Raw genomic sequence first — 9,606 nt, 5'->3', positions numbered from 1 at the left:
AAGTCTATGACTTTATGCCTTTGCATGGTTGATAAAGTCACAAACACCCAAAACTCTCACTTTCTTATCTAAAAATGCTCATATCTCACGCATGGGTTGATTCAAACGTCCAAGTCTCAATTTTTATGACTCTACACCACTTAAGATACTCAAAGGAGATGATAATATACTCTGTAGCTCAATATCTCATAAAGTCTCCAACTTTGGGACTAAAACCCTAAAATACACTAAAATGATGCCCAAAACAAAAGAGTGAGAAAGCTTTGAGCTTTATACCTCAACATGAAGCTTCCAACTTAGATAAACCCAGATCCAAAGCCTGGAATCCCATTCCTTTTTCTTCAAGGCTCCTTCTTCACTCCAAAGAAACACAAGATCACTCAATAGCTCACAAATGGAGACACAAGCTTAATGGACGAGTATTTAAGGTTTGAGAGGGTTGATAGCCAGAGGATGGTGGCCAGGAATGAGGCCATCTTATTCTTTATATAAGGACACCCCCTCATTTAGGGTTTTCACTCTGAGCCTAGTACACCCAACATACCCTCTGGTACGCCCAGCATACTAGGTGGATCCACTTCAAATTCACACACATGAGTACGCTAAGCATGCACACACGTACGCCCAACATACTCAGCTGCCACCTTTCTCAAATAAGGGACCTATCTTGTCAAAACATCAAACTTCCATAGTTTCCTCGATATAACTTCGTTTCCAATGAACCTCATATCCACGGAAAGGTAACGATAAGACCTACGCTTCTAGCAACTCGTCGCAGCCCTAAGGCTTCGTCACGTCTGGGTTGCAGCCCACGAACCCTAAATCATGGATGATCTAAAACAGGATGTTACAATTCTCCCCCACTTAAATTAGAATTCTCCCTCGAAATCGCTCCTTATCAACACATAGATCGAACCCAATAATACGAGAAGCACCAACGAAAGGACCTCATATCATACAACAATCCCTTCCAAAGACACCTGAACTGTTGGGAATAAAACCCTAATTGAGATTTGATGAACAAGATGCGGAAAATAAGAACAAACACAAATATGAAGATTAGGTCGAATGATCACTCGATTTATTGAATTATGAGGAACAAATTACACTTAAGAAATAAGAATCTAAGGGGCTGTTTTGTCCTGTGAAATAAAATCAGAGAAATGGAATTAATTCCATTTCCCTTGTTTGTTTAACCCTGAAAATAAAGAATAGGGAAATAATTTGATTCTCTTTCGTTGTTTTTAATTCTCTATTTTTAGTAGAGAAATAGTGGGAAATTGCTAATAGAGAAATGAAAAAAAAACGGAGAAATAAAATAGAGGGCGGAGAAATAGAAGAAAAGAAGGCTTTCTCCCTCACGTTCCAAGTTCGATCCTTGACGACTTCTTCGCCACAACATATCCCCTCATTCATTCGATTTTAAAGCGATTGTGTTCTTTTGATTCTCGATCAATGAAGTAGCTCATGGTAAGCATTTAACAATTTCATTAGGGTTTGATACTTCTCGATCATCATTCTTTGATTAGTGATTGATACATCTCTGATTTCTCTTAATTGTAGTAGATAATTGTTTGATTGTCAAGAAAAATTCAACGCCATTCTTTCAGTGATTGCATTTTTTTAACAGGTTTTCTGCTTCATCTTATCTATAAAAGCAATTGTTTACTATTTCAGCTTTTTGTTAGTATTTTTCTCCAACGTTGAATAGCCATGAAATTTTCATACTAGCTCGGGATGTCCTGACTGTTTTACCAGGTTGTAGTCCTCTGTCCTGGCTACATATTAGGCTAAAAAAACAACTTAATTGATTAAACTTTGGTTGGGTTATACAGCCCTTAACAGGGACTATTAGTGCTGCTGTTTACTATTTCAGTTTTATTAGAAAATTTTCCCAACTTCTACCAGCCATAGAATCCTCATACGACCTTGGAACAAGCTGATTTTTTCCCAGATTGTACTCCTCTATGTTGGCTACATGTTAGGCTCCAACAATAGCTTAATTGATTAATATTTTTGCTGAGTTATACAACCCTAAACAGGGTCTGTTATAGCTGCTTTTTACTATTTCAACTTTTTTTTATAAATTTTTCCCAACTTTGAACAACCATATAATCCTCATACATTCTTGGAACGTGCTAATTTTTTTCTCCAGGTTGTACTCTTCTATCTTGGCTACATGTTAGGTACAAAAAACAGCTTAATTGATTATGATTTCCCTAAGTTATGTATCCCTAAACAGAGGCTGTTAGGATTTTCGTATAGTATTTCAGCAATTTGTATAACCTCTTTTTCCAACTTTGAAACATCATAAAATCTTCATACGAGCTCGGATTGAGGTGATTGTTTTTCCAGATTGTAGTCCTTTGTGTTGTCTATGTTTCAAGCTCAAAAATGGCTTGTTTGATTTAGTTTTAGCAGAGGTTTAAAGCTCTAAACATGGACTATTAGGATTGTTGTATGATATTTCAATATTTTTTATATTTTTGTCTAACTATTGTCTATATATATGTAGATGGCACGATCACCTTTGCAACTCCAAACAATGGTTGTTAGGATTTTTATAATATATTTAATCATTTTTTTTTAGTTTTTTTGTCCTAACTCTTCCATGTTTGTATATATGTAGATGACACGAACACCTTTGCAACAACGGATTGTACGAAATAGACAGAATGTTATGACATATGTCGTAAGAGCACTTTATGCAATGTATGTTATGATTCGTCGGTGGATGATATATTCTATGCACCGTTTAGAAAAAGATACAATATTACGGTCAAAATACTTAATGAGTTACCATAATGGACGTGATAGTATTCATGATATGGTTTATAAAAGTGATAAAACAACTGTTGTTAACATAAGAATGAATAGAAATGTATTTACAAGACTATGTGACATGCTTGAACAAAGAGGAGGGTTGAAAAATAGCAAAAACATGTTCGTTGACGAGCAAGTTGCTATGTTCTTACATGTACTTGCACATAACGAAAAAAATAGGATTATAGTAGAAAGATTCAAAAGCTCAGGTGAAACTGTAAGTCGATATTTCAAGTTAGTCTTAGATGCGGTATGTCGATTACATAAAAAGTTCTACAAGAAACCCGTGCCAATACCCGATGATGAAACCGACGAGATATGGAGGTGGTTCAAGGTTAGTAATTAAATAATATAAATTTATTTAATTTCGCTATTAATAAATAATTTGATTTATGTATAGGGTTGCTTAGGAGCATTAGATGGAACATATATCAAAGTTAAAGTCCTTGCAGCGAAGAGAAAACCTTATCGAACACGCAAGGGTGAGACTGGTACTAATGTACTGGGAGTGTGTTCGAGATATCTTCAATTTATATACGTACTAGCGGGATGGGAGGGTTCCGCAGCAGATAGTCGAGTACTCTGAGATGCTATTAGTAGACCACATGGTCTTAAAATACCTCATGGTATGATATACATAAAACATAAAGCTACATAATATTATTATCATTAAAGTCTAACTAAATATGTAGAATCTATTGTAGGAACATACTACCTTTGTGATGCGGGTTATACAAATGGTAAAGGTTTTTTAACACCTTATCGCGGACAACGTTACCATCTTAATGATTGGTCTTAACCACCTACAAATGCTAAAGAGTTATATAACATGAGACACTCATCAGCAAGGAACGTAATAAAACGATGTTTTGGATTGATCAAATCTAGATGGGCTATTTTACGTGATAATGCATACCATCCAATAGAATCTATGTCACGCATAATCATTGCATGTTATTTGATGCATAATTTCATACGTGCAACCATGACCGAAGACCCCCTTGATCAAGAAATCCCTGCAAATCACACACAAATCGGAGACGAACATGACAATGTTATTTCTACCGTAGAGACATCGCAAGGATGGACTGACCGTCCAGATCTTCTTGCTAATGTTATGTTTACTGATTAGAGTGCAAGGCGTTCCAACAATTAATTTATTCCATGTTTTTATGTAAACTTCATTATTCTTTATGTGGTGATGATATTATGTTTAATGACTTAACAACTCTATTATTATTTCATTATCTTGTTGATATATTGTATTTATTATGTGGTGTGATAATATTTCTTTAGGTTGGATCTATTTGTAACTTTAATAAAAAAAGATGTTGTTTAAAAAGAAATAAACAAGGTAAAAAACATTTCCATTTCACTTCTTAATATAACCAAACAAGAGAAATGATTCTCAACAACATTTCTCTAGTGGATCAGTTCTACCAAACAATGTAATCAATTCTATTTCTCTAGCTTAATTCTCTTTCTCCGCATTTCCATTCTCTGCTGCAGTTCCATTTCTCTATACCAAACGCACCCTAACTCTACAAGAAACCTCAAAACATGGCAGCTACATTTTTCCTCACTCTTAACCCTAATTGTGAATAATACATGACTATTTATAGCGAAAAGACAAGTCTTGGGATTTTAACCTACACTTCATCAAGGGGGCCCATTCTCATCTTCCATGAAGTGCTTTGAAACCCTATAATCTCCCCCTCAAAGTATGGAATGGATGACAATGCTTTAACTTCCAAAACAAGCATCTAGCAAATAAAAAGATCTGCAACGAGGAATATATGAAGCAATCCACGAATCTTGATTCTTCAATAGTCTCCAAACATGGGCTCTAGGATATATAAACCAAGCACTGGAGTAATGTCTTTAAACTTCATTTTCGAATGTAATCCCAAAAAATCTTCATGAAAACCAAACCCGCCATAAAAACCCATTTCAGAACAAAGAAACCAAATCACTTCTTGTCTTTGAAGAGCTCCCACTCCAAGTCACAATGATCTTCAAATAAGCTAATGATATAAGCCACCAAAAATTATCATGTAACAACCCAAATGTTAAGATTCGTAATGCCACTTGATCGACAAAATACTAGAAGTCGGAGATATAACAAGTCCTTAGAAGAGTTCGATGTAGAACTGCTACTGTAAAGGATACTTCTCTACAAAAGCTTAAGAAGAGTTCTATGAAGAACTGCTACTGTAAAAGCTACCTTCATAATTATGCCACAAACTTTATCAAAAATCTTCAAGTCTGAAAAGTCATAAATCCAATTTCGAATAGCCATATCAAATTCTTCCCCGATTTATAATAAAAAAAACGTGATTATAAAGCCTTCAAATGGTCATGAGAATGATCTTGAATGGATAAATAATTATCATGCTCCCCCATGACAAAATGATATACACAATGAAGTATAAAATCCGAAAAAGTCATGAAAAGTTGACGTTATCACGAAAAACGACTTTCCGAACCGCCAAGACTTGATTGAATCTTTATTTATCTGTTCACGAAAAAATATGCGCGTTAAAAAAAAAAATTGTTCACCGGCCCTTAAATTTGTAAACTTTTCTGAATATAGGGCAGAAACTATCACTTGCTCAAAGACAGGGGTTGGAATGGTAATTCAGCATCAATATACCCTTTTATTTGTAACAAAATCTGGAAATCGTCCGAAACTGCCAAGGCATGAAAAGTACAGGGACCAGATCGTCAAATTCTTGAAGTAAAGTGGGAAACTTTGAGTTATCTTCTTCCCCATAGCGACTGATAAAAGAAGGAACGATACCACCATGATTTGTTCATCCGGTCCGAGCACAAGCAACCGAAACCAAGTTCGGTCCAAGATTGTTGATACAAAAACCACGTTCGGTCCGAAATCCAACTTCATGACAAGCGAAACGTTATCCAAACCGAATAACAGGTTCGCTTTTTGTTCATCCCTCTTTCGTTCCATTACTTTTGTTCCAAGTGCTAACAAACGAACTCAAGTTCGTTCCAGGTTCATTCCAGGTCAATTGATACAAAAGCGAAACCGAGCATCATGATGCGAACAAGGAGTGAAACCTTAGCCAAGCAGAACCACATGTTCGCTTTCCCCTCTTTCGTTCCAAGGCAACAGAAGAACCCAATCATAGATTCGCTTCAATTTCGTGGAAGACACAGTGAGATTCAAAGAAAGTTCAACCCAATTCTCAGTCAATTTTGACTTTTCAGTTTAACTTTCGTTCATCCCAAACTGGTTGGTCGTTCACAGGTAGGATGTTCGTCCAAAATCTCAGTCAATTCAAACCCTTCGTTCGTACACAAATAGCTTAATTTTGACTTTCGTTTGACTGTAGTTTTTCCCGATTGAGTCCCGATTTCATTCATAGGTTGTTGAGACGAATCCGAACACAGGTTCGCTGCGAGTCATGGAAAACAAATGTTCGCAGGTAAGCTCACAATTTTCACCATGAAATCTGATTCCGATGGCAGATGAACGATGCGCTTCAGATACATGTACTTCAAATTCGATTACATCATTCCCAGATCAATAATTCCAATTTTGACCTTTTTCTTAACTCACAAGAACAACGGCTTAATCATTCCGATTAAAATCTAATCCTGATACCAATTGTTCTTAACATCTCATCCTTGATTATAGTCATGATTCTAATTTAGATTGCAGTCCCAATTTTGACCATCGACTTGAGATACGGTGCTATTCATCCGTTCATCATCAGTTCATCATAAGAATTCGAAATTTCCATTGGATAAACACCCAATCAAGATGTGGAATAGATTAAGCAAATTGATTCAAATACCATAATCAAATAAAATCAAAATCGATTTTGAGAATGAAATTGTTTAGAAACTTTGACTCAAGAACAGAAATCGAAAACAAATGATTAAATAGAGTCTTGAATCATGATTTCAATCAGACTATGAGAATGAATTGTGAAATCGAGATGCAACAATCACAGTTTTAAGATGTGTCGATGCGTGAATCAGAACGTGCGGCTATAAGGAACGACATATGGGTTTAATTCAATGAACAAAAATCAATATACGTTGGCTCAAAACACACTAACAGTAATCGGAAGAAACTGGGCTTAGTAACAGTTCAAAGAACAAATCAATGGGCTAAATCAAGATAAATAGATCCAACGACAATATGTTGATTTTGGATCAACCAATTGATCAAATCCAATCATAAAATACTTACAAGATACGAATTGGATTAAATAAAAATTACCCAGATGAACAGTAGAAGAAAATCATAGATCTTCATGAATAGTAGCTTGAACAGAAATCTTGATTCCATACTGCCAAAACACTAATAATCTTCAATATATGTGCAGAAAATCACGAACTGATACTACAAAAATCAATAGATCTTCAAAGACCCGCTCTGATACCACTTATTGGGAATAAAACCCTAATTGATATTTGATGAACAAGATGCGGAAAATAAGAACAAACACAAATATGAAGAATGGGTCGAATGATTACTCGATTTATTGAATTATGAGGAACAAATTACACTTAAGAAATAAGAATCTAACTCTACAAGAAACCTCACAACGTGGCGGCTACATTTTGCCTCACTCTTAACCCTAATCCCTATACTAATAAAAGAGTAGTCATTTTGCCATGTGTCACTATATTAGACATCTTAATTAATATGATGCCACTTGTCAATCTATTAGTTCTCCATTTTAAATTTATTAGACCTCCTAATTAATGTGATGATATTTGTCAATGTATTTATTCTCCATTTTAAATTTTAAATTTTATATCATGGTTTTCATTAATTCACAAATAAAAAATGTCTAATATATATTAAAAATTAATTATATATATTTATTTGAATCAACGATTATAATTTCACAAAACTAATATAAATATATCGTAATTAATAATTTATTTAAAATAATTAATTATTAATTTTGAGGTTTTACTATAAAATTTCAATTAATTTTATAACCGTGGTTTCCACGGGTTATAAACTAGTTGTCAATAATACATGACTATTTATAGGGAAAAGACAAGTCTTGGGCTTTTAACCTACACTTTATCAAGGGGGGTCATTGCCATCATCCATGGAGTGCTTTGAAACCCTACATGAAACCAATAGGAACTCTCGACCCCGAAGAAGGATAGACCCTTCTGCCACTGCGGTACGCGATCTGTCTCTCCAGAACTTGAAAACTCTAGTGGTCTGTCTCACTGCCAGACCACCCTCTCAAAATATCATCATGTTAATCGCTCATCGAATAACAGACTTTAAGAACACTCTACCAATTCTGATTCTCTAATTGATCCCGGTCATAACTCAAAAGGAATAGAAAGGTCATATCTCACTAAGGACCCACCGCCTGAACAACTATCAAAACTCTTCTGAAGAAATGATCCTCAAAACTCTGTCCTCAGGCACCAGAAACCAGTCAAGCCAGCTCGAAATGATCCTCTAACACCCTTAATCATAAGCCCCAGTTCTTATTAAATGTTCCTTCTGACACTGAACACCAGGCCAACTCTCGACCCAACAGTTGGACCTCCAAGGGCTACTCATTGCCCATCCAATATTCCACTTTATAATTCCTTTTCGCAATAGCTATCTCAGCCCATCATGTGACCCGCGAAGTCACGAAGTTCGCATTACCTCAAGTGAACTCTACAATCCCCTTCAGAAGTCGCCTCACCTTCGACCCTTGTCGTCTACTACTCGCTAGTTCCAAGCATCTCGTGGTCCTTCCCAAACCAACGAGCTGGCCCACTCAAGTCTAAAACACCAGATGGAAACACGTCCCTCTTAAAAAGAGATCCACTCGAAATCCCAACATGCTCGTCCTTCACACAGATAAAGCTAAACTCAACCATCAGAGTCTGGTCCGACACAGAATTGGAACCACTCGTTCCAATCTAGCGCTCAACTCATGACCCATGTTCCGCAATTATACATATGCATTACACCTCAATCTGTCTGATTCGCAGCAGTCCCTCTCTAACTAAAACACAACGGGTCCCGACCACTGCCGAGACCCCAGTCTCGCCCTTGGTTCAGCCCCCAGGCCCTCACAGACTCCTCCATTAAGGCTACCTAGTCCTAAGAGCCCCTCTACGTCACCCCTGACTAGCAAGGTTGCAGCTCCCGCAGTTATACAACACTCTCTCACTGACTAACAATTGTTACGGCTCCCCATAGTCCTCTGTCACTCTCTCATTACCTCACGAAATCTATGGCTCCCCGCAGTCTTACGATACTCTCTCTCTCTCTCTCTCTGACTCATGTATGTTACGAATCCTCGTAATCATATGATACTCTCTCTGAATCATGTATGTTATGGGTCCCCGTAATCATACAATACTCTCTCTCTGACTCATGTATGTTACGGCTCCCCGTAATCATACGATACTCTCTTTTACTCTCCATGGGCTCTCTCCACGGTCTTCCTTGTCAGTCCTAAGTGATTACTCCCACTCGGATCTATTCACCCTCTTATCACCACACATTCTCATCCTCAAGTTGTCACCCCACTGAGTCCACTAGCTCATGCTTTTTTGTCCAACCATAGATAGGTACACACACCCTCCCAGATTAAGCATCTATACTTCTGACGATAATTGCCGCAACAAGACACTTTCTCCTGCTACAATTCACATTTCGATTGACACGTCCTATGACTATTAGCTGAAGGGTTTCCACTGGAACAATAGTTACTCGGTACACCACTTGTCATCTCACAACTCAAGTCTCAAAATAATCCCAAAAGTTTAGGGTGTCAT

At 36.7% G+C, this 9,606-nt stretch overlaps 1 long non-coding RNA gene across 2 annotated transcripts; it reads left to right on the top strand.

The window, feature by feature from the left end:
• The first annotated feature begins 5,552 nt into the window (after positions 1 to 5,552).
• On the top strand, positions 5,553 to 6,398 carry LOC111912152 (uncharacterized). Of its 2 annotated transcripts, XR_002857097.3 has the most exons (3): positions 5,566 to 5,758; positions 5,837 to 6,091; positions 6,177 to 6,398. It is a non-coding gene; the product is annotated as an uncharacterized LOC111912152 (long non-coding RNA). The 2 variants fall into 2 exon arrangements; XR_006188153.1 differs by having other exon boundaries at positions 5,553 to 5,758; positions 5,837 to 6,398.
• The last annotated feature ends 3,208 nt before the right edge of the window (positions 6,399 to 9,606 follow it).

Source organism: Lactuca sativa, chromosome 2 (assembly GCF_002870075.4).
Source record: "Lactuca sativa cultivar Salinas chromosome 2, Lsat_Salinas_v11, whole genome shotgun sequence".
NCBI classification, from domain to species: domain Eukaryota; kingdom Viridiplantae; phylum Streptophyta; class Magnoliopsida; order Asterales; family Asteraceae; genus Lactuca; species Lactuca sativa.
This window is presented reverse-complemented; position numbering and strand designations above follow the sequence as displayed.